Source organism: Sciurus carolinensis, chromosome 5, assembly GCF_902686445.1.
Source record: "Sciurus carolinensis chromosome 5, mSciCar1.2, whole genome shotgun sequence".
NCBI classification, from domain to species: domain Eukaryota; kingdom Metazoa; phylum Chordata; class Mammalia; order Rodentia; family Sciuridae; genus Sciurus; species Sciurus carolinensis.
The window spans coordinates 28347671-28372249 of NC_062217.1; the positions used below are offsets into that span (position 1 = coordinate 28347671).

The window sequence follows — 24579 nt, forward strand, 5'->3', positions numbered from 1 at the left end:
CTACTCTCATGCATAATTAATTAGAACAAATTTTTTAAAATTAAAAAAAAAGGCAGCCATCGGGGATGAAAAGTAACTTTTCTTAACTCAGTGCTATTTAATCAGTGGAAACAAAGTGCAGAGGTTGACATTTGTTTTGGATTTTCCCTTTAGCCAAGTAGCCTAATTCCTGGCCTTTCCTTTCCCTGGTTTTGCTTTTCTGTTAGAGATCAGCCTTAATGGAGCTGTTGATGGGCTGGAGTCAGGCTGGAGGTGTAACTGGTCACACCAGACTCCAGTGGCAGGTGCGGTTCTCAGTCTGATCCTTCTGCCACTCACGTGCCTATAGTTCAGTGACCTTACTACCACAGATAGAAAGGAATTACTGCTGTAGTTTACTGACTTCCTTCCCACCTCTCCCACACCAGCTGCTACACTGAGGTGGTGCTTGAGATATGCTCTGATCACATTGGACATGTGGCACAAATCCTTTAAAGTACATTTCATCCATGAACTGTAAGCCCTGGACCATTCTGATGTCCCAATAATTTGTGGCACTGTGTATTTACTAACAAAGTCAATATTACAGAATGGAAATTGTGTGCTAAGACCCACGACTGGGGATTAAAGGATCCCTTTCAGGGAAGTGGTGGCAATCTCACTTGTTAATCACTTGGTAAACCCCAACTGTGGGAATCTGAATGTGAATCAGATACTCAAGAAGCTCATGATCAGGCAGGGGAAACATGTTTCTAAATACTAGGGGCACACTCATGGAATCAGTCACATGTTGGTCCAAATGTTAGCACACCCATAGAATCCCATGCATATTTCAGTGGTGGCTTAAAGGATCAAATGGCTAATTATGGTTGGGGTGTGGAGGTGCTGTTAGTGAACTCCACTCATTAGGTCATTAATACAGTAAGCAGCACCTATTAAATGAGGACCTGCTGCATATGGGACAGAACACTTGGGGGTACGTTACACACCAAGATGGGATAGTGGAAAGGTAGCCAGGAAGCCCAAGTGGCCACATCTAGTCCAGTCCTGGACATCCAAGGTCCTATCTGCACAGGTCATGTCCCAGCCATCAGTACAACTATCTTCATATCATTTCCTTTCCTATAGGGATGACTTAGATGGTATACTGCTGATGACTTGAGATTGAGAATGTTTTTCTTATATGAAACATGCAGGAGGTGCCGAAACAAGCAAGCCTCTGCCCAGTGGCCAACATCACCAGTAAAGCAGAAGCCAGATCCACTTACAGCCGTAGCATGTTCACAACTGGAAGGCACAGGGAGGGAAGCGTAGGGATTGAGCAGCACATTGAGTCAAAAGAGGGGTGATTGATAAGTGAAAAGTAAATGTGAAACTTCACACTAAAAACAAGAAGGCAAATTTGATGCTACAGGGGCAACATGACAAAGAATTCAAGTGACTGACTGAAATGAAAGCTGATTTATTAGGTGGTGGAGGTGCAGCTGGAAGCTCCACAGTGCCATCTGGGAAAGCAGGAGGAACATAACCTATGCTGTCACCTGCTCAGCCAGTAGTGGAGATGCCGAAGGGCAAGGGGAGTGAGCCTCAATGAGGAAAATACAGAGGTTAACTGTGCACAGAAGAGAAATTTCCAATTTGGGATCAAGTGATGGAGATGATTAAATCAATCCAGAGTACTGTGGGTAAAGTATGATTGAAGCAATAAGAAGCTTATCTTCTCAAATTGCATCCTGAGTAGAAGCCCCTACACACAGGTGACAGGGATATGTGCAGCTTATAGAAAATGAGTCAAGAGTTCAGGAAGGTGGCATGAAACAAAAGATAAATAAATACAACAACAACAAAACCTGTAGAGCCCTCTAATATGGAAGATTTAAGAATAAACTGAAAGGCATTGGATTGCTGCTTATCTAAGACACGCTGGGCATCTGTGTGTGCCCACTCATCTTTTCCCTGAGTCAGGAAAAGGTATCAAATGTAAAAATAAACAAGAGCAATAAAGAAATCTAAAGATTCAAAGATGAGGGGCTTGCTGAGTCAAATCTGGAATGGAAGGAGAGACAGAAATGTCATCACTGAGACAAGGAGGTGGTTCCCAGATCATGGGCAGAGGAAACACTGGACAGTGAGGCAGGAGCCCTGCTTTCTGACCTCACAGCCACTCTGGCCTGCCCTGTGATCTTGGTGAGGGAGTTGCCTGATGTCTTTCTGAGTCCTTACTTGTAAAACAAGAGGATTGGAATAAGTGAATCCTAAGGTTCTTACTATACCTAAAGAGATTTCCATAGGATTAAAGAATAGAAAAAGAAAATGAACCTGGCTTTTATGGCAAGTTCAAAGTGGACTTGTCACTCAGAAAGTAAGAATGAGTTTTCTATCTTTCAGTCACTGATGGATTTCTCCTCTTCTTCTTTCTTCTCCCCAACTGCCAACTCATTTCTGACCTAGGTTCACAAAAAAACTGGTCCATCCCTTACTCCAAACCTTCCTGGAATGCCGTACAGTGTTTGTTTCAATTTCAGTAAGAAAATACACATACTCTGTATCATTAAAGACCACTGGCTCCAAATTTTGTCCATATTCTGCCCATTTTGCTCCTCTCCAAGAAGCTTCTTGAGGTTGTAGATCCCTTGGTTTATCCTCCTCTGTAGGTGCCACTTTTCTAAAATATATTCACTAGGAAATGTAAACATTGTACAATGGAATATTACTTGATAGCATCAGTTATCTTTATATATTATCAAATGTAAAGCATGAGGCACAAAAATGGCCTCATTTCTCCTGGAAGGTCAAATGTTCTGTCTCCTGTTTAAGGTGATTACATAGAAACTTGTATAACAAAGCAAAGAATGGAAAAGGCGTTTCAGTCTGTCACTTAACCATGGAATTGTGCTGACTTTGCATCCTTAGGGTGCTAACATGACCCTAAGGAATCAGAAAAAGCAGAACCCCTCTCATGTAGCTTCCAGAAGAATGCAAAGTTATTTAAGAATGTAGTGAAACTTCCCATGAAAACACACCTTTAGTGAGAATCAGGCTCTGTGGCCAGATAGAGGCAAATCAATGAGAGGGGAGTTAGAGGAAGATGCAAGGAGTCAGGTGACAGGACTGAGCAGCCTCAGGGGGACAGTCCTGGTAGATTGTAGACAGCAATCTTGGTCAAGTTACATTTGAATTGCTGATGAGATAGCTGCCTCAGAGAAGATGCTGCAGAGATAGCAGAGACAAGATTCCACAGGATGAAGAGATCTGAGGAGGACAGCAGAATTGGGGACCTACAAACATAGGGTGGATGACAGAGTACAAGGAAGTCATCAAGAAGGTGGGTAGTAGACCAAGAGTAGAATCTATTTTAAAAAAATTAACACAGCAAGAAAAAGCCAAGTCTTTAAGGCTATGTCTACAATAAACTTGCAAGTGAAGTCAGAGGGTCCGGGACATCTTTTAGTGTTCATCGCAGTCCCACAACCTGGAGTTCCCCAAGAAGTTTTTGAAGCGGATGCTCCACCTGCATTCCAGGTAGGTTATTTTGTGGGGGTTCTTATTTACTTTGTATTTGATTCTCTTATGGGATGATCCACAAAGTGAATTTTGGTACTCCATTTGATCTTTAGACATTGGGTTCCTTTGGGATCTGAAATATGAGCCTTCTAATGAGTTTGAATTTATAAATGACCTGCCTTGAACTTGAAGCTGGAAAGATCAGTGGGAAATCCTGAGATTGAAAAAAATTCTAGGAGAGAGACTCAAGGATGAGGAAAAGGCCTAGAAAAATCCACCTACAGTTTGGTGACAATAAGGTAGATAGATGCAGTTAACATTACTTCCAAGAAACCAAGCACTGACTTTGAAAGAAAAAGAGATAAAGAAAAATCTTCTATTTAAATGTCAGTCAAATACCAAGGAAGAAAATAATGATTATCAGAGAATATATCACAAGTTTCTTTTAAAGGGGAAGGGGGAGGGAGAGCGTTAGGAGGAATAGTCACTGGGGTCAAAAGAGACTTTTATGAAAAGTAATTTGAGAGTGTGACATTTTTAATGGATGACATGAAAGGTTATAAAACATTTTCTGCACTTTCTTTTGTATTTAATTGATATCCCAAGAGAGAATGTCAGGGCACTAATGATTTTGCAACATTAGTCACAAATTGAATATTATAGCTGTACATTTATATGTATATGCATTACATCATAGAGCAAAAAGGGAATCTGTAACTTCTACTTCAGTTTTGAGATTCTTAGCCAGGGTTGCTTCTCATTAATAGAATTTAGGATATACTAAATGGCAACCAACTGATGATATTTTAATCCTTGGATTTAATGAGACTATAGTTGTGTGTGTGTGTGTGTGTGTGTGTGTGTTTCCCTGTCTTATCCTACAAGTAAATTGTTGTGGGGGTTTAGAATATTTCTCCTTCAGGAAATTCAGGGTGTTGGCAGAATGAAGGCACAGCTGAAATTTTAACTCTTAAGATAGACTCGTTTTTTCCCTTGCCAGTACAGGCAAATCTACAGGGACCTTTGTTGCCAGTCAAATGGAAAAATTCTATTTTAGGAATGAACCCTGACTGTTTTTAAATAGTTTTCAGTCATTACTCAATCAAAGGCATAGCTCTTGATCTGCTGCTCAGAAAATTAAACAAAACTCTGGGATTCAAGTGAAAAGTCAACAAATGCCACATATACCCTATGTTGAAGAAGCCAAGTTGTGTGGTTAATTGATTCTGGAGCATCTGAGATATATTTGTGTGACAATAGCCATTTATTTTAAGCTTTTTTGGTAAGTGTTTTCTTCCACTTATTTGAACAATTGCTTCATTTATTTAAGCCATTATAAGGGACCTTCAAATTTAGCTTGATAACTTATTTGCATGGAGGTCTTTATCTGTTTTTAAAAAATATGGCTAAGATACCGTTTTCAAAGTATGTTGTATCAAATCATGGCCATGATTGATGGCTGGACATATTTCCAAATATACTCATGCCTTTAGCTTAAGTATAGTTTAATTGACTGCAGATTGAATAACAAATGGAATTGAGATGCAGTGGAAACTTGAAACGAAGTCAGATAAAGAGCACTAGCATTACCCTTGAGTGTGGACCAGAGTGGAAGAGGAATCTGAAATTCCGATGTGATAGCTAACCTTGAAACTAAATGCCCTCGGCCTATGAAGAGACCTAATCATGTGCATGGGAAATATTTAAATATATCTCTTTTGAATGGACCATTTATGACTAGCTAGGGGATAAATGTGTGTGTGTGTGTGTGTGTGTGTGTTCTTTTAAAAATTTAGAGAAGAAAGAAAATGTACTGTGATAGAGAGAATTCTACTATGAGGGCTGGAAATTATTCTCAGATTGTTTTTCTGCTTTTCAAATGCATTCTTGCATAACATGGAAGCTTTAAATAGTTGTAAATGCCCCTGGGCTCATCTAACTTACAGAAGTGAGCCAATTGTGGTTAGATAATGCCTGAGCTTATTTATTAAAACATATTTTTATTTTTTCTTTATTTTTTTTAAATAAAGGCAATAGGAAACTTTCCAAGTGATGCTTTTTGCTTGTGAAATTAATCATGGGTAGACAACGTAGAATCCATGACCCAACTGCTTTCCTGAGATAAACATTTCTAACTTTGTTAGCATTTCTAACATCTGAAATGTAATTTCTGCAGAAGTTCATGGTTCAAATTGAGGTATTGAGAAACAAATCTGGAAAAAAATCGAAAAAATACTGTGCCTCAGTGGGAACATAAGTTCTGAGGCTCCACTATTCCTCTACATCAGGGTTACTATAATGACTCTTAGTGAGCAGGTGTTTTGTAAGGTACCTGCTTCCTAAGAAATCTAGATTTGCTTCCAAATTAAAGGTAAACATAGTGGTAGAGGGTAAAGATTCATAGTGTAGATGCAGAGTTATTTCTAAGTGTTTTCAAATGTGACTGTAAATATATAACGAAAAAATATTAAGTAATATAAACTGACATAATATAATTAGCCTTTGGGTTGTTATCAAAGCAATGAAATCATTAATTCATGCACAGTTTGGAGTTGATGATTATTTAAATGAGATCTTGTGTAGTCTCCAATTTCTTTATTTATAATAAAGGAAGAAATAAATAATATCGACAAGATAGAACTACTTGTTGGAGCCAGTACCTCTGAGTGATAGGTGTCATACTATTACCTAACTAAATGTTCACTAGTACCCTCTGAGGTAGACAATGCCTATATCTTACCAACAAGAAAGCTGAGGCTAATAGTTTTCGTGACTAGCCAAAGTCGTATATCTTAAGGAAGTGGATTGAGAATGTGAACTTGGGTCCTGTGTTTTTATGAATACCATGCCTCTTTCTAAGTTCCTTAGGAATTTTTGTTCTTTCATTTAATGGCTATTTCCTGAGCAGTACCCTACTTTAAACATTCTTGCAAGCAATATGCTTATTACCATATTTACCAATCATTCTCATTTGGACACTAGAGCGGTTCTCTCAAGGACTTCAAGGTGCTAGCACTTTCCTAGATAGGCAGAGACTCTGTGCCTACACTTGAAATATTCATATCCTAGTAATATATACTTTGCAGACTCGTGCATATCCCCTGCCAGTGCTGTTCTGCTCCACTTCTTTATGTGTGTTCATGGAACGACTTGGTACTTAGGGTCAGAATTTGCTATGGGACAGGATTAATAAAGTCAAAACTTACACGTGACCACTTTCTGGCAGTGTTGTTGGCAAAGACTCCTTCTGAACCTCAACCCTCAAGACATTCTCAGGCTCTGAGTTGATACTGGTATAACAAAACCAGATAGAATGTTAAGGCATAAATCTTTTGAATATTTTTGAGTGTCAGGTAGGAGGAAGCAGTTATGAATGTTCTATTTTGAAAACCAGGAGCAAAGTTTTCCTTGGTGTTTGTATTGCAGTTTCACGTTTCAGGAAATAGTTGACTCTTCTGATGACTGAGTTCATAAAGGAATGTAATGTTTCCATCTCAGCTCTGAATTCAGTAGGCTTGTAGGTTCTTAAAGGTATCTAAACTATTTCTCCTGTTTTAGTGAGACAAAAACATCATTCTTATCAAAATGCCTAGGAAGGACCAGCATAATTCCTGCGTGTGCAAGGGAATCATGCCATTTCATCACTACTTGTGATTCCTTTTAAGCTTTTCTTCCATCTATAAGATACACTGAATTCTAAGTGCCCCTGTGAAATGTCAGTGAATGGAACTAAGCAGGTAGTTAAACAGAGACAGAAACTACATTGGTATAACTAGACTTTAGCAATGTAGTTTAAGAAAAATTACATAGCTCAAGACATGGAAGAGTTACAGTTTTTAAAAGATGTCTAGGGATTTTCAGCAATATGTACCCTCCCACATCATTTTTATTACATACTTTTATCTGGGAAGAATGGAGTTTGGTCATGACAAAGACTTCTCCAAACCTATAATAAGCTAATAGGTTCTATTTTCTGTCTCAGTACTGGCTGAGACTCCTGCTAACGGTTAGGCTTCATCAGCTCTGTGTTATCATTAAGTATGTCATTCCATGTTCTGGTATACTTTGGATCTGGAATGCCCCCAAAAACCCATGTGTTAAAGGCTTGGCACTGTTGGGAGGTGGAGGAACCTTGAAGAGGTGGGGCCTAGGGGGAGGAATTAGGTCTTTGGGGGCATGCCTTTGAAGAGATACAAGGACCCAGGCCCTTCCTGTCTCTCCCTTTGTTTCCTGGCTGCCATTAAGTAAGTAGGCCTTCTCCACCACATGCTCCCACCACGATGTACTGCGCCATCACAGGCCCAAAGCCACTGAACTGAAATCTCAGAAACCATGAGCAAAAATAAACCTTTCTTTCTTCTAAGTTGACTACTTCCAGTATTTTATCACAGTGATGGAAAGCTGACTAACATATGCCTCCTGACCACAATGGAAACAGTTCCATTGAGAACTTCACATATAGTGGAATGAAGCTTTGGTGTGCACACTGGAAATCTATTTTGTCACTTATTTGAAAATTAGATTTGGGTAGAGTGATCCTTCCATAGAGATGATTTATGGATCTAGAACCTGTGACTTCAGGTTATCTGATTCATAGTAGAAAATATATTTTTTTTAATAGCAGGTCAAATTGAAAGAAATTTAGAAATGTTGGAGTAGATGGGATAAGATATGGAAAGGGTGACTAGAAGGAAGGAAAGAGAGAGAACAGAAGAAGGAAACAAAAACAAAACAACTTCATAGTGTCCTGATTATGTTGGGTGCTACCCCTAGGAGTTTCTCTAATAATTACATTGATAAAGAAGAGCGAGCAGTTGTGCAGTTGCCATATGCATTATATGGGTGTGAATGTGCAAACTGCCCATTCCAATGCATAGTTTTGCTACAGGTTGTATTTTCCTTTTGGTCATTCCTGACTTGATTGCTACTTTCCTCAATCCTTCATTTTCCTTGGTGTTTTAAATGTCTGGAAGCACGTGTTTCAGCTTACATGTGTATGATTTCTACACATCTAAAATTAGAATCCCATTTAATTTTAATATCTCTTATCTGCTAAGAAAATAGTAGTGATTTTGATAGTTATCTTTGCATGTGCTCATACACACATACACACTCCCGCGCACAAACCAATCAGAATGATCTCTTGTTCCTGGCTTAGAATCCTTTGTCCCACACCTGCTAGAAATTATTTTTAATAGTCAGTCCCTTATTTAATTAAGTTTGAAAACTTTTAAAAAGTAATTTATCTAAGAAATCATAGAGTAATGGCCACTGTGAAAGACTTAAGTATGCTGCAGTCTTTAAGGCTTTAGTGAAAAGAACTGTGAAAAGGGTTTCTGTAAATGGATTAGATTTCATTTGAAAGTGCATTAAGAGTCATAAACACATATGAAAAACTTACCTTATGACTTAAATATTAAAGCAATAGTGAAGTTTCAGGGCAGTGTTTATGTATGCTATTTTAATATGTCTGCTGGAAGGGAAGAGAATACATGTGTTTTAAAATGATATAAGACCTATGATGTCATAAATTTTATATAAGCTGCAATTTATATGAATGATTGATGTCTCCTGTGGGAGTGCTTTTTTGCTTAATAAATGGAATATGTGATTAGGCATTGTAAGAAGAAATTAGGACATAATTCAAATAACCATTTCTATGGGGATAAAGTTCAAGCTATGATAAGCTAGAACCCCTAGAGAAGCACCACCCAATAGAAATATAATGTTAGTCATATATGTATTTTTAAGTTTTCCAGTATACATATTAAAACAAGGAATATGGCAAATTCACTTTCATAGTAGATTTTCTTTTTTAAAATTTTTTATTTGTTTAATAAAATATTTTATTTAACCCAGTAATTCAACTTTTTTTTTTTTTTTGGTAATGGGATTGAACCCAGGGGGCACTTAAACACTGAGTCACATCCCCAATACTCAACATATTATTTCAACGTGCAATCTATGTAAACATTATTAGTGATATTTTTTCCAACTGTCCCCCACAAATCTTTGAAGTCTGATGTGTATTTTATACTTATAGTATGACTCAGTTCATACCAGCTATGCTTCCTAGTGCTCAGTAACTATGTGTGGCTGGTGGCTACCATATTGAACTGCATAGCTCTTGAGCAAAGACATAAATGGAGCCAAGTAGCCAAGAAAAATGAGCTGCTCTCAGCTCAACTGGTTCCTGCTTTTGCCCTAGTGCTGCCAGATTTTATTATTTTTCCTGGAATGCCAGAAATCCAGAATCCTATAGGAAATTTCTTGATTTTTAAGTGTTGGCAGCTAATTCAGAATTTTCAAAAAGAACATGCTAGGCTGGAACACACATTGCCAGTTAGTGACCTCTGTTCCCAGTACTTCAAATTTTAATCCACGTAAGGGTCTCTTACTCATCCAATGTGCTATATTAGGTTTGATTGAAGATAATAAAAGGATCCCCATTTTCACCAATATAAATGTGCTTGAACATATTTATGGACTATGTTCCACATTAGAATCCACTCAGTAGTTGTCCTTCTTGCCTCCATGAGACCATAGAACATAAAGCTGATAGGGGGGCTCTGGGATAATTTTCTACTTAAAATTTCATTACTCCAGCTAACTGTACCCTCTGCCAAACACACACACACACACACACACACACACACACACACACACATTTTGTTTTTTAAACATTCATCCTGTTGTAACTGCTTATTCAGTTTCTCTATTCCATGTCAGCACAGGTTCTCGAGGGCAGGCAGAATGTTTTGTTTTCTGCTGTATCCCTGCACCTGGTATGGGGAAGGCTTTGGGCCAGTATTTACCGAACAGATGAGTAAGTGAACAAATTACCGAAAACCCAGGGAGGATATGTTGGTGGTGAGGTGGAGAAATCAGAACCCTTGCATACTCCTGGTGGGAATGGCAAATGGTGCACTTCTATAGGAAAGTTTGTCAGTTCCTCAAAAAAAGTAAAAATGGAACTACCACAGAAGCCAGCAATTCCACTCCTGAGTGCATACTCAGAATTTATGAATGCAGGGACATGAAGATATGGTTGTACAGTACTCGTGTTCATAGCATTATTATTCACGATAGATAAAAGGTGAAGAAAGCAACCCAAATGTCCATTGACAGATGGAACAAATTGGCAGATGAGCAATATGTGATATATACATACAAGGGAATATGATTCAGCCTTAAAGAAATTCTGACACATGCTACATCATGGATGAATTTTAAAAACATTATACTAAATGAAAAAGCCAGTCACAAAAAAGCAAATACTCATATGCGATACCTAGAATCAAATTCAGAGACACAAAGTAGAATGTGCTTGCTAGGGTCTGGGGGAGAAGGGACCAGGAAGTTATGTCATGGGCACAGAGTTTCAGTTTTGAAAGTTGAAAAGAACTCTGTGTATGGAAGGCCATGATAGCTGTCCAACTGCACTAATGCCGCTGAACTGTAAGGCTAAAACCGGTTGAAATGGTAATTTTATGTATAGGATACCATAATTAAAAATAAATAATATTTTTTAAAACACAAGAAGGTTGAATGTCTTATCTTAGGTCACAGTATTGTGATCTGTAGATTTTTGAACTATTCCAGGCCATTCATCCATTCCTGGTTTTTTTTTCTGTTTGTTTGGTTTTGGGGTTTTGTTTTTGTTTTTATTTGTGGGGCTGGGGATCAAACACAAGGCCTCACACATGTTGGGGATGCACACTCTACTACATGTTGGGGATGCACACACTACTACTAAGCTACACCTCCAGCCCTGCAGTAGTTTTTGAGGTCACATGACTAAAGAAAAGACAGCTGGGAACCTACAAACTCAAATCTTCACAAGTCACTGAGCTCCTATGTTCTCACACGTCCCATCCTGATTTGCTAGAACTAAGGACAAGATAATAAAATGAAATTGGTATGAGAAAACTATCTGCTAGATCATTCTGGGCTGAAATCACTGTATGTTGGGAGATTAATGTGTTAGGGAGATTAAAGGCTCTTCTGGTAATGTAGCATGTATGTAAGAGCCTTATTGAGCTGATGGCCCCGCACAATCATTCCTCAGTTCAGTTAAAATAATCAGCTGACTGTAAGTGTGAGAACATTTGCTTTACTCTTTTGTTTTCTTTATGATAGTGATGATTTATTTCATCATCTTCCATGTGCTGAAGTGCCCTTGGAGTTGGATTCTTCTTTTCCTTTCAGAGTACAGTGAGGTGGGAAGAGAATCCCACGTGCAATGGGATATCTCGTCTCGAGAGGCAGCACCACCCCTGAAGCTGGCATCTTCGGTGACCTTTCCTGGCTCTGTAGCAGTGTGAATGCCTGTTGCTCAAAGCAGCCAGATTTCAACAATTAGAGGAAAAGGCGCAATCATTTAATAGTTGATTCTCTAGAGACTTGCTTTGGTAGGAAATCAGAACACTCATTTTTCTGTCACATGCTGTAATTATCCAATAGGATATTGTCTTGAAATGGAGAAAGCAAATGGGATTCTATACTGGTTCTTAATACCTGGTCCATTTATCCACTCTCATGTTTTAAAGATGAACAGAGTTCAGTGCCTCGCATGTTGCTACTTACTGATAGATTCTTTGCATTGTTCCAACACCCTTACATCATATCATGCACTAAACTCAAGATTGATTAAAAGCAAAAAACAAAATCATAAAATCAAGAAGAAAATATAGATAAAAGCCAAGCTTAGTCTTGGGAAAGTTTAATGAGGCATAGAAATCTATGAGAAACTTGCAAAAGAAAAATGGATAATCTTAACTGCATAGAATTTTTATCTACCAAAAATATAATAGAGTGTGAGTAACAAATTAGGAAAATATTTGCAATAAAGATGATAGGCAAAGAATTAATATGCAAGGAAGTCTATCAGTTTTAAAAAACCTGCCATTTCAATAAAACAATGGACACGAGATATGATAGGGGAAATGAATGGCTAATAAATGTGAAAGGAGGAATGTAAAAGGCTAATGTGAAAAAAACATTCTTTTTAGTAATTAAAGAAATGCAAACTAAAATAATATGAGGAAAGTTTCTACTTATTAAATAGTCTTTTTTTTTTTTTTTTTTTTCCTTCTTAAAAGATAAGACTTAACATAGACCAGGTTTCAGGGAGGCATTCAGATGCTGCTGGGAGGAGGATGAGAGTCAGCCTTTGGAAAGCTATTGAGCAACAGGCACTGAGAGCTTCCAATAGGTCAAAGTAACGTGCGAAAATGTGAGTATGTACATTTACAGAAATCTGTCTTTAGGAAATAATTAGTGCTGATAAAAATTTATGTATGACTGTTCACTGCAGAATTATTTGTAGTCATGAGAAAGCGAATATCACTCAAAGCAATGAATGTAAATTATGATTCATAATGATGACAGTAATGCTGACATTAAAAATTAGGAGAAGACTGCTGGGTGCAGTGGTACACACCTATAATCCCAGAGACTAAAGAAGCCGAGGCAAAGTGATAGCGAGTTCAAGGCCAGGCTCAGGAACTTAGTGAGACTGTAAGCAACTTAGTGGAACCCGGTCTCAAAAAATAAAAAGGAGTGGGGATGTCATTCAGTGATATAGCACCTCTAGGTTCAATCACAAGTAAACACCCTCCCCCCCCAAAAAAAAATCAGAAGAAGAGGATCTATTAAAATGTGTTCAGTATTTTTTGAAAGTGTTAATGTTTATTAAAAATGTGTTCAATGTCATTTTTGTCTAACGTGCCATTGTGTAAATGTGTACAATTGATATATATTCTTGGTACACTGTAGTAATATACCAGTGTCGTTAAGTGTATATGTTTGCATTGAATAGAGATTGAATGAAAATCAGCAACGTGGTAGAAACAGTTATCTTGGAATGGCCAGATTACATGTAATTTCCATTTTCTTTATACTTTTCTGCCAGTTCTAAGTTTTCAAGAATAGAAGGAAGGGGGGCTGGGAATATAGCTCAGTTGGTAGAGTGTTTGCCTCGCAAGCACAAGGCCCTGGGTTCAATCCCCAGCACCACCAAAAAAAAAAAAAAAAAAAAAAAAAAAGGAATAGAAAGAAACTAATTTTTTTAATGGAAAATAATTTTTTAAAGAACTGAAGCAGACCTCTTATGAAGAAGACTTTCATCTTTCTCCATAAATTTTGTCCTGGTGCCATCATTTATTTCATAGTTCAGGACTTCATTTATCCCCCACCCTCATCAAATTACCAACCTCTGCCATCTTCCTCTTCTGTGCTTCCTGGGCATGGCCCTTCCTTTCCCCTCCTGGTCAACCTGGGGTTTCCTTCTCTGACTCTCCTTACCCTTGTTGGAATCCCAACACTGGCCTGCCATCCACCATGTCAACACACACTCTGGGGTTAGTTCTCAGGCTCCCTCACCCCGCCAACCAGACCACCTGCACGTGCCGTGCTCACACATTTCTGCGGCGTTCCCTCTCCTAGCAACACCCTGTGTTCCTCCATCCATTCCTTCAGCAGACATTTGCTAAATGAATTTCCTGAGCCAGGCTCTCCGAGGACCAAAGATGGATGAAACATCCTCTCTACCTCAGAGGGGCTCACAGTCCACTTGGGAAGGGTGTTAGTCAGCTTGCTGTCACTATAACAAATACCTAATGAGGAGAAAGGCTCATTTTGGCTCACAGTTTAGGAGTTTCAGTCCTTCATTGGTTGGCCCAGATGCTTTAGGCCTACGTTTGAAGCAGCACATCATGGCAGAAGCATGTGTCAGAGCCAAACTGCCTGCCTCATGGCTGGGAAGCCAAAGAGAGGAAGAAGAAGGAACCAGTGTCCCACAGTCCCCAATGCCCTGAAGATCTCCCCCCAGGCCCTACTTCTTAAAGGTTCCAGGGTCTCCAAATATTGCTTACCTGCGGAGCAATCTTCAACACATGGACCTTTGGGAGCCATTTAAGATCTCAACTGTAGAAGAGAAACAGACAAATAAACCACTAGTTATATATATATATATCGCACAATAAGTGCTAGTTATGTTAAATGTGTCAACTAGTGGTGGGACTGGGATTTGAACCAGCTCTGGTGCCACCAAAGCCATATTGCTCCAAAGTGAGGAAAGAAAAGCATGTTCCGTGGTGTGACGTGACCAGCACCTTGGCTATCTGTTGGGAAGGAAGAGATGCGCCTGCAGCTGGTGGTGTACCCATGCGGAGGTGTTAAAACTGCATGCTTGCAGCTAGGATGACAATAATCACAACCAATCTCTGTGCCGTGGTCTGTTCTCAGTGTGTTGAAAATACTAACTCAGTTAATCCTCACAACAGCTTCATGAGTTAAAACAGCTTTGTCTTTTTTTACATCAAGAAACTGAGGTACCAAAAGATTAGATGATTTGCACCATGTCATAGTAGTTTTGGCTCCAAAGTCTGAGCTCGCTATTACTGTGCTTTAAGAATTTAGTTTATGTGCTTAACTCTCTTTTCTCAGAAAATAGGAGGTGGAACAGCAAAGGTCAGAGACTGTCCTGAGCACTTTTGTGTCCTAGCAGACACAAAAGTGTTTTTGTGACCTAAAAACACTAGTGCAGGCCAATAAATATGAATTGAATTGAGTAGATTTGAACCAGAGACTTTCAAGGGCTCTGTGAAATAACTCCTACTCTTGCTTTGATAAATGTCCAGACTTGTGTTGGGAGGGGGTTAAAGAAAAAGAAAACATCTTAACTTGACATTTAATGCCCTTCAGAAATAGATAACAGATCTGAGTTGACTGAATTCACCCTCTGAAGTCCCTGCTTCTCAGGCTCAGGGTCTCTTCAGGTTGGAAGCCATCCCAGCATCGCCCTGTTAAACCTCCCACCCATTCCCAGCTGTGACTGAATAAGAGGCTCTAGCTTTTTAAACTCACTCTTTCTAAGTCTGCAGCTCTTTGGAGTGAGAGGGAGCAAGCCCTGCCTGGTCAGATTCCAACAGACTAGTCACCAAGTGTAGGTTTAAAGGGGATGCTGTGCAAATGAACAGTTGCTTCCTCTCTGAGCTCAGAGCCAAAGCAGTAAGTATACAGAGTGTGCTCAGTTTTGCATCATGGGAATTGGTGGATGGAGCTGCAGGGCCACAATGGGAACGTCACTAAGGACACGCTTGCCTGGGTGCACAGAGTGGAATACGTTGAGTCCTCTGCACCCTCACCACCCTTGCTCACCCCCGCCCTTGCTCACATGCACAGGAGGTGTGAGCTGCCATGAGGTCACATGAGGACACTGGGCACTTCTCATTCCAACCATAGCATGGCCTTTGTTTTAACAGGGCAGGAGGGTGGAGGGGAGAAGGGGGGTAGAGCTCCTCACACACTCACCCTCTTGTGGCATGGCTCATCATAGCTTCTCCTGCAACAGCTCTCCCTGTTTCCACAAATCGAAACCAACCCTAGCCTTGGAGACCAGGCTCAACAAAGTCGTCCTCTTAACAAAAGCAGCTAAAATGTTAATTGGGGACATTTCCTAAGTGTGAGGTTGTGTTCTAATGAAAGGTGAGCACATGTAACTCTTTTATTTTTATGTTTATTTTTATGACAGAAGAATGCATTTTGACACATCAAACAAATGGAGTATAACTTCTCACTTATCTAGTTGGACATGAAGTAGAGTTACACCGGTCATGTAATCATATATGCACATAAGGTAATAATGTCCGATTCATTCCACTGGCTTTCCTACCCCCAAACCCCTCCCTTCCCTTTATTCCCCTCTGTCTAACCCAGAGTACCTCTATTTTTCCCTAGCACTCCCCACTATCCCTCCCACATTAGCATCCGCATATCAGGAAACATGCGGTCTTTGGTTTTTTGGGATTGGCTTATTTCACTTAGCACGATGGTCTCCAGTTCCATCCATTTACTGGCAAATGCCATAATTTCATTCTTCTTTAAGACTGAGTAATATTTCAATGTGTATATATTCTATAATTTCTTTATCCATTCATCTGTTTAAGGGCACCTAGGTTGGTTCCACAATCTAGCTATTGTGAATTGAGCTGCTATAAACATTGATGTGACTGTATCACTGTAGTATGCTGATTTTAAGACCTTTGGATATAAACTAAGGAGTGGGATAGCTGGGTCAAATGGTGGTTCCATTCCAGGTTTTCTGAGGAATCTCCATACTGCTTTCCATAGTGGTCGCACCAATTTGCAGTCCTATCAGCAATGTATGAATGTATCTTTTTCCCCACATCCTTGCCAACATTTATTATTGCTTGTATTCTTGATAATTTCCATTCTGACTGGAGTGAGATGGAATCTCAGTGTAGTTTTGATTTGCATTTCTCTAATTGCTAGAGATGTTGAACATTTTTTCACATATTTGTTGATCTGTTGTATTTCTTCTTCTGAGAAGTGTCTGTTCAGACTTAGCCTATTTATTGATTGGGTTATTTGTTTTTTTGGTGTTTTTTGAGTTCTATATATATATCCTGGAGATTAATACTCTATCTGAGGTGCATGTGGTAAAGGTCTTTTCCCATTCTGCAGGCTCTCTCTTCACGTTATTGTTTCCTTTGCTGTGAAGAAGCTTTTTAGTTTGATTCTATCCCATTTATTGATTCTTAATTTTACTCGTACTTCAGGAGTCTCATTAAGGAAGTCGGTTCCTAAGCTGACATGGTAGTGCTTTGGGCCTACATTTTCTTCTCTTAGGCACAGGGTCTCTGTTCTAGTGCCTAAGTCCTTTATCCACTTTGAGTTGATTTTTGGAGAACATGTAATTCTTATCTGCCTTTACCACTTTTCCAAACTACGGTTCAGAGTTTTATGAATTGCCTGAGGTCACACAGCTGATCATTGGAGGAACCAAGGCTTAGATCCAGGTTGTCTCATCCTTGAGCCCATGCCTGTAGCTGTTGTATTACACTTTCTTGGCCACGAAGCCTCTGGCCTCTAAATGTTCCCTGCTTCTTCCTCCAGCCAGAAATCATTATCTTCTTCCAAATTCCCACAGTCCTTTAGCTGCATTTCTTTTATGGGACTTGCCAGTTTTTATAGCTTGTCATTTCTATAAAGTTCACTTGTCCTATTCAACTGGGGACATGGAAGCAGAGTCCATTTCTCAGTCCTTGGCACCACATGTAAGATGGCACCACATGTAAGATGTAGCCAAGGGGAAACTAGTGTTCTTCATCAGATCTTCCCTTTCTAGGACCCTGCACTATAATAGGAATTTGGGAATCTGTAAAACGACCTATAGGCATTCCTCAGTACAGATTGCCTAGGAAAAGTAAAGAGTTGACTTGAGAAAGACTGAATTATATAAGGCACAATCCTCCTCCCTTAGTGTCCTGGTCCCTTGTGGTCCTGGGGCTGTAGCTGTTCAGAAATGGTGCATGGCCCAGTCTGCTTGTAACTCTTCTTGTGTATAGTTCAGATCTGCTGCTCCTTTTCTGTGGGTTTGTTTTGTGGCAGAGTTGAAGCTTCCTTCGATCCTTTATGGCAGGCTGTAGGAGACATCTCCATCTCACATGGCTTTGGATTCACACTGAAGGATCTAGTTGTCATTAACGGTTCTTGTATTACATAAATTGACACACCACATGGATTTCAGAACATTCTGTGAGCTGCCTGCTGCAGCTGTGGATTCACTTGTGGATTACACTTTCTCTCTCGCTTTCTGTTTCCCTTTTCCCTCTCTGCAAGGCTGCTTCCTTCTAATCTTGCTTCTTGAGGTGACAAATGAGAGGAGGTTCAGTTCATATCCTGTTCTAGTTTTTGGCAAGAGAACTGTTTTGAGGATGAGCCCAACTCTGTAATACCTCCCATTTGCTACCCTTAAGCACTTATCTGAGTGTATTGCTTAAGATTTTTATTTTTCTCCTTAACATTTCATAACTACTGAGTTATGTTTTGTTCTTAACTTTGCATCAATGTTTGTCAATAAGTAAATCAGTGAAGAAAGAAAGGAAAGAAACTGGGATGTCCAGGTTCGTTATTATAAGCACTACCACCCTGCTCCTCCAAACACAACCCTAAAGAGGACAGTTAGGGCTGTCCTCGCAGCACCGCTGGCACCCACACCCTCAGTAAATCACAGGCTTGTTTGTCCTGAGGTAAGTCTTGATGTTCATGCTGCCTTGATGGAGCGTAATCCCCAGCTGGCCCAGGTGCTGCCGCCACCGCCCCTGCTTCCCTCCATCAGCATAACAACAGTTTTAGCAAATCTTTAATGTTGTCTGTGCACCTTGGTGCAGAGAGCCACATACTGCTCCCCCGAAAGGAGAAGGATAGAAGGCGCGATGCCTTCTGGGAAAGGCTAGAGACAAAGCCGTCCCTGAGCCAGGCCACCTGGGCCTCTTCATTGATCGCCCTTCCTCTCAGGTCCTAAGGAACAGGATGCCCCGCTACTCCTGTGGGGCGGGTGTGCTGGCTGAGCTGGAACCTAGCGGTGTGGAGCTCCATGACTGCCTGGCTGGGGACTGCGGTGTGATCCTGCCACTTGCTGAAGTTCAGGAAGGTATGAAGGAGTGGCCCAGTAGAGCCCCTGTGACTCCCAGTGCAGCTCACTGGCACTGTGCTGGTCCAGGTCCTGCTGGCTCTCCCAGTCTTCAGTGGCTCCTCAAGGGGCCCATGTAGATGTCTCTGCCCTCAGAGTTGCGTTGTCACCAGAGTTCCAGTGGCATTTGATTTTATCCACAGTCTGAAAGCATCATCGTGCCACCTTTCACCATATGCCTTGGGACAGATTCTAGAATAAGGTACTTCATGGACCTAAACCAGTATCCCCTTGAGTGCCTGACCCTTTGTAAAGAGGCAACTCCCTTGACCCCATTTTCTCCTACCACCTCAGTTGTCTTCCCTCAGACAACTCTGTCCTTTCTTCCGTAGCCTTCCTTGGTCAAAGATTGTTAATGACTTTGAAAGGGAAAGGGTTTCGTTCAAAGATCTCTCTGCTTCCATGCAAAATAGTGTGTACACCTGGATAGGTGGAAGAAAGACACCATGGGACTCTAACTAAGCACATTGTACTCCAAATGTAGGCACGTTTAGGGCAGGGGATCATTCCTCTGCTCACTTTCAGGGTCTGAACCCGGGCTCTGGGTCAGCCCAGCAGTTACGTACACAGTGATCTCTTTTCCTGTAAGGGAGGTGGGGGACGAGGGGGATCTATTAGTCATTGAGGCCCACAAGTTTCTTCCACATCAGTTAACTTTTTGTTTTTATTCACCTCTTTTAATTTAGAAAATTGTTTTTGATATAAATTGTTCATAGGCAAATATTTGCAGAAAAACACTTAAATATTTTTCCATATATAAAAGTTATAATGTATAAACTCATTTTTTCCCCAAAGAGTGAACAATGCCATACTCTACTTAGCATGTACAGTTAATCAAATAAATAGAAATTCAGATGCTTCTGAGCACTGTTTTATACACGGTGTATTATGACTCACTGGAGGGGTATAATCATCATTTTTAATGACATAGGAATGGAGTGGAGTAGAATAGCATAGAAAATACAAGTGGCTTATGCTTAGCAAGGCTAAGTGTGGTTGTGTGGAACTTTTGTTTCCGTCTTGTTTGCATATGGCTGTGTGTATATGTGAGCTCACAGAAGCACATGCAAACCATACAGATCATCCATTTGCGTGCGTCCTGTGAGTCCAAGAGCTCTGTGAAGTGTCTCTTCATGGGCCACATTCAAGCAAAGGCTGAGAGTCACAGCGAGGCTCCTCACAGTCCTTGCTGAGCCACCTCCATCACTACTTCCTTAGCCGCTTTGGCTGCTCCTCCCTTTCCCCAACTTCCAAATGCACTTTTCTTTCCTTAAAGCCAAATCATTCATTCCCGACTGGTGATGCCATTATTGAACCCTTGTTTTTTCATTCTTGACAGAGGCCTTGAGGGGAAAATCAGAAATAATGATAAGTAGACGCTAGATAAATGACATTTCATCCTTCACTTGAATATCATATTAAAAACAATTTCCCTTGCTATTTTTAAATATTTCTCAACTTAATATGTATTTCTGCTTTTGAAAGTGCATGCCTATTACCACGTGTGATGCATGCTAGTGTGTTGGTACTTAGCCCTTCCTAAGGTTTGCAGATACCCATCTGCCTGTGTGTTACGGAAGGAAAGTCAGGATGGAGAGACCTTCCAAGTACATAGGAATGTTGCAGATTGGCCATTTTCACCACTGAATTCCTCATTTGGGACCTTAGGGAAATAGAGCAATTCAGTGGTGCCCGTGAATACACAATCGGATATTTGTAAAGTGAGCAAATAGTAAGACTCCAACAAAGCACCAGGCAGACACTCAAGTGTGTAATCCTGCTCTGAGCTGCTGGTGCCGTGCACCATCTGAAGACTTTGAGGCCTCCTCTTAGATGCCAATCCTTATTTTAATGCCTGGTACACTTGGAGAATGTCCCTATCAGATATGGCAATTCATTTCCTTCAGACAGAACTCAGAGTTGAAAGAAGGTTAACTGAAAAGGAACACAGCAGTGCCAGGTTTCCAGCCCTTTCCTTCATGCTTAAATATTAATAGATACTTGGCATAAAAGCTCGTATAGCTTTGTAAACTCTCTGATAGTGGCAGGGCTTCAGGCTGGAAATGGATTGTTAATTTTCCATTTGATTTTCTTTGCTTACTCAGCATACTTCTATGTCCTGGGATGGTAGTGTGATAAACCTGTGTAGTCCAACAGGTAGAAGCATGTGAAGATGAATCTGCCGTGACCTGGATCTCTTGTCAGGTTTCCTGATCTACATTAAATGTAAGAGTCAGGCATTTATATATTTATAAGAAAATATATATACAATATATAAATAAAAGTAAAAATTCACTTTAAAAATGTTTTCTAATACCCTCATTCGTATGGTGGAGGGTGCCTGTGATTCCAGTGACTTGGGAGGCTGAAGAAGGAAGGTGGCAAGTTTGAGGCCAGTCTGAACAACTTGGTGAGACCCTGTTGCTAAATAAAGTAAAAAGGACTGGAGAGGTCGTTCGGTAGAGTACTTGCCTAGTGTGTGCAAGGCCCTGGGTTCAACCCTACTACTTCCAGTGTGTGTGTTTACAGTGTACATGTATTTATATGTTCATGTGTGTAAGACAACTCATTTTTAAGATGTGTTCCATATCTTTACTTGTAGAATCAAATAGAACTCTATTTAGCTGGAGAGGGGAGGGATGCCTTAGCAAGGCTAAGTGTTGTTTTTTGTTTTTTTGGGGGGGCTGTTGCGGGGCACTCAACCACTGAGCCACTTTTCATTTGTATTTTATTTGAAGACAGGGTCTCACTGAGTTGCTTAGTGCATCGCTGTTGCTGAAGCTGGCTTTGAACTCGTGATCCTCCTGTCTGTGCCCCACAAGCTGGGATTTACAGGCATGTGCCACTGCACCTGGCGGCCTTGTGTTTTTTAATGCATTGAAGGTATTACATAACTGTTGCAGACAGAGGATTTTGAGTGTTTCCTACACAAAGAAATGATAAATGTTTGAAGTGATGGTTTTACAGGTTATCCTGATCTGATCATTACACATCATATACATGCACTGAAATATCACACAATATTCCACAAATATGTATAATTATCGTGTCCATTACATTAAAAAATATTTAAAGTAAAAGTGATATCAAAGTAAGAATTGACATGCAAAGACCTCTGAAGCAAATTAATGTAAAGAGGGGCTTATCTTTAGAGGACGATGAGGCGGAAGGCTTGGGTTCTATGCTTTGTACCAGCCTGGGGACCACAGCCCGGTCTCTGATCTCTCTGGGACACAATTTCTGCATCTATAAAGTATCTTGCAGCGCAGCTCTGCATATTCAGTGAGCTACTCGGATGGAGATGAACATTATGTCGCCATCTCTTTTAACCGTCTTTTTTTATTGCCTAGTTAGCAATATCGCACAGTCCGCATAACTTTGCACACCAGGCTGTTCCACGTTTCCACTCTCCTAACACCGTTCTTGGCAATGACTGTGATGGAACTCTGCAAAGCTGCTTGTTGTGCTTGTTGTCGGCTCCTCACTTGCTCATGTGAGCCTTTGCTGCCACCACAGAGCAGCCTAGAAATGAGCTTTGCTAATCTTAGGCACATATCAATTATTCACCAGCCTGGCTCCTCCTGTACTGTATCTTACAGAATCTGCCCACACCATTGCCCCATGTTCTAACTCTCAATCTGCAAGTGATAGGTTAATATCAGGTTTCTGTGGCCTGGCATTGTTCTACACGTCAGCTGAATTCTTCTGCTCCTACCTTTACTTATATGAAACTTTCTATGACAGTTAAGAATGTAACAGCTGGATATTTCCTACTTTTCAGTGTCAATTATACTTCATATCATACTTCTGATGCATCATATTTAGCTTTTGAGAGAGAGATTACAGTAGATAAGCAAGAATTTCTGCTTAGGTTTATTTTCAACACTGTGCTGTTAACAGTGTTGAATGAAATAATACGAAATGTGTTCCCTGCTCTCTTCAGATAGATGTAATTCAAAATTGCACATACTATAGTTATCACTTTTTATTTCATAAGAAGAAAATTATGTACAGTATCAAGTTGCTGAGGCTTTCACATGTAAACATGATTGCTAATAAGTCCATGACTCTCAGAAAAGAAGTCTTATGGATTTAAAGAAATTCATCCTATTTATAATTTTCCCTCTATTTTTACCATGGATACAAGCAAAGGAAACAGACTATCTGAGGCAGGGAACCACATGATGTCATTAATTGGCTCTCCTGACAGTGTAGATAATTATCCTCTAAATGCCTCACATAAAGGATCTGACAGCTCCTAGACAAAATCATGCCAGTTCAGAAAAGGAGACTGAAATTATAATATGATTTCTCTCTCTCTCTCTGTCTCTGTCTCTCTCTCTCTCTCTCTCTCTCTCTCTCTCTCTCTCTGTCTCTGTCTCTTGCCCCCGCCCCCCCCCCCCCCCCCTCTCTCTCTCTCTCTCTCTCTCTCTGTTCTTTTAATACTGGGGCCTTGCATCTGCTAAGCAGTCACTCTACCACAGCTATATCCACGGCCCTTTTTATTTTATTTTGAGACAGGGTCTCACTGTCATCTAGGTTGGTCTTGAATTTGCAATCCTCCTACCCCAACCTCATGAGGAGCTGAGAATACAGGTGTGCACTACTGCCCACAGCAAGAAAAGTCATGTTCATACAGAGATGTCGGAACAACAAAATCAGGCATAGTCCTTACTTGTCACCATATCTAAAATGGACCCTGAGGACTTTGCCCAAGTCATCTTGCTATTGTTTAGTGCAGGTAGGGGGAAGAGAATAAATCAGCCATAGTGAGAATCCTTTCACAGTTTGAATAATTAAGAACTGGGATTGACAATAGTTAAAAAAACAAGCAAGCTTAGGTTTAAGAAAATCAAGGATCCAGTGAAGGAAATCAATACCACTGAGGTTGGACAATGTAGAACATTTTGCCCATCATCTGACATATTTCACACAGCAGATATATTCTTGGTACATCCTCAGTGTCTTGTGACAATATGAGGGCATATTTCGCTCTGCCTCTGGCGAGGTCACATTGTATTAAGTAAAATATTTTCAGACATTTGTACTTAATTTCATGAATCTGGTTGTTGTTTTTGACAGAATTCATCCAAATCTTTCCATTTCTTAAGATTTTGTTGGTGATAAACTTACATTTGTTTAATAAACTTTTATTAAGCATCTATTATATGCTGGTTAGGGTTGTTTATCTCAGTGTGTGTCATACTGATTATTCCATAGAAGACTTGAGATTAAGTGAATAATTGCATTAAAGATGAATAAAACACATAGCTTCACAAATTCACCATCTAACTCAAGAGATGGAGGAGAAAGACATGAATAGAAAATCACAGTGAAACCAACTGAAGGACAATAATAGCAATTAAGAAGTACTGTAAGAGGGAGTGTCAGGACTGGGGATATAGCTCAGTTGGCGAGTGCTTGCCTCGCATGCCCAAGGCTCTGGGTTCAATCCCCAGCACCACCAAAAAAAAAAAAAAGGTGAGTGGAATGAAAAAACACCTCCAGAATATACTAAAGGGGTGCAGTTACTAATATTTATATTTACATTTACAAGATTTTACTTTAAGAAATACTCAGAGTCACAGCAAATTTTG

At 40.1% G+C, this 24579-nt stretch overlaps 1 long non-coding RNA gene and 1 other non-coding gene across 2 annotated transcripts in view; both read left to right on the forward strand.

The window, feature by feature from the left end:
* LOC124985077 (uncharacterized) overlaps window positions 1-24579 on the forward strand; it is a 148033-nt gene that overhangs the window by 26819 nt on the left and 96635 nt on the right. The gene's annotated exons all lie outside the window — the stretch shown is intronic.
* Window positions 13431-13503, forward strand: Trnaa-cgc (transfer RNA alanine (anticodon CGC)). The gene has a single exon. It is a non-coding gene; the product is annotated as a tRNA-Ala (tRNA).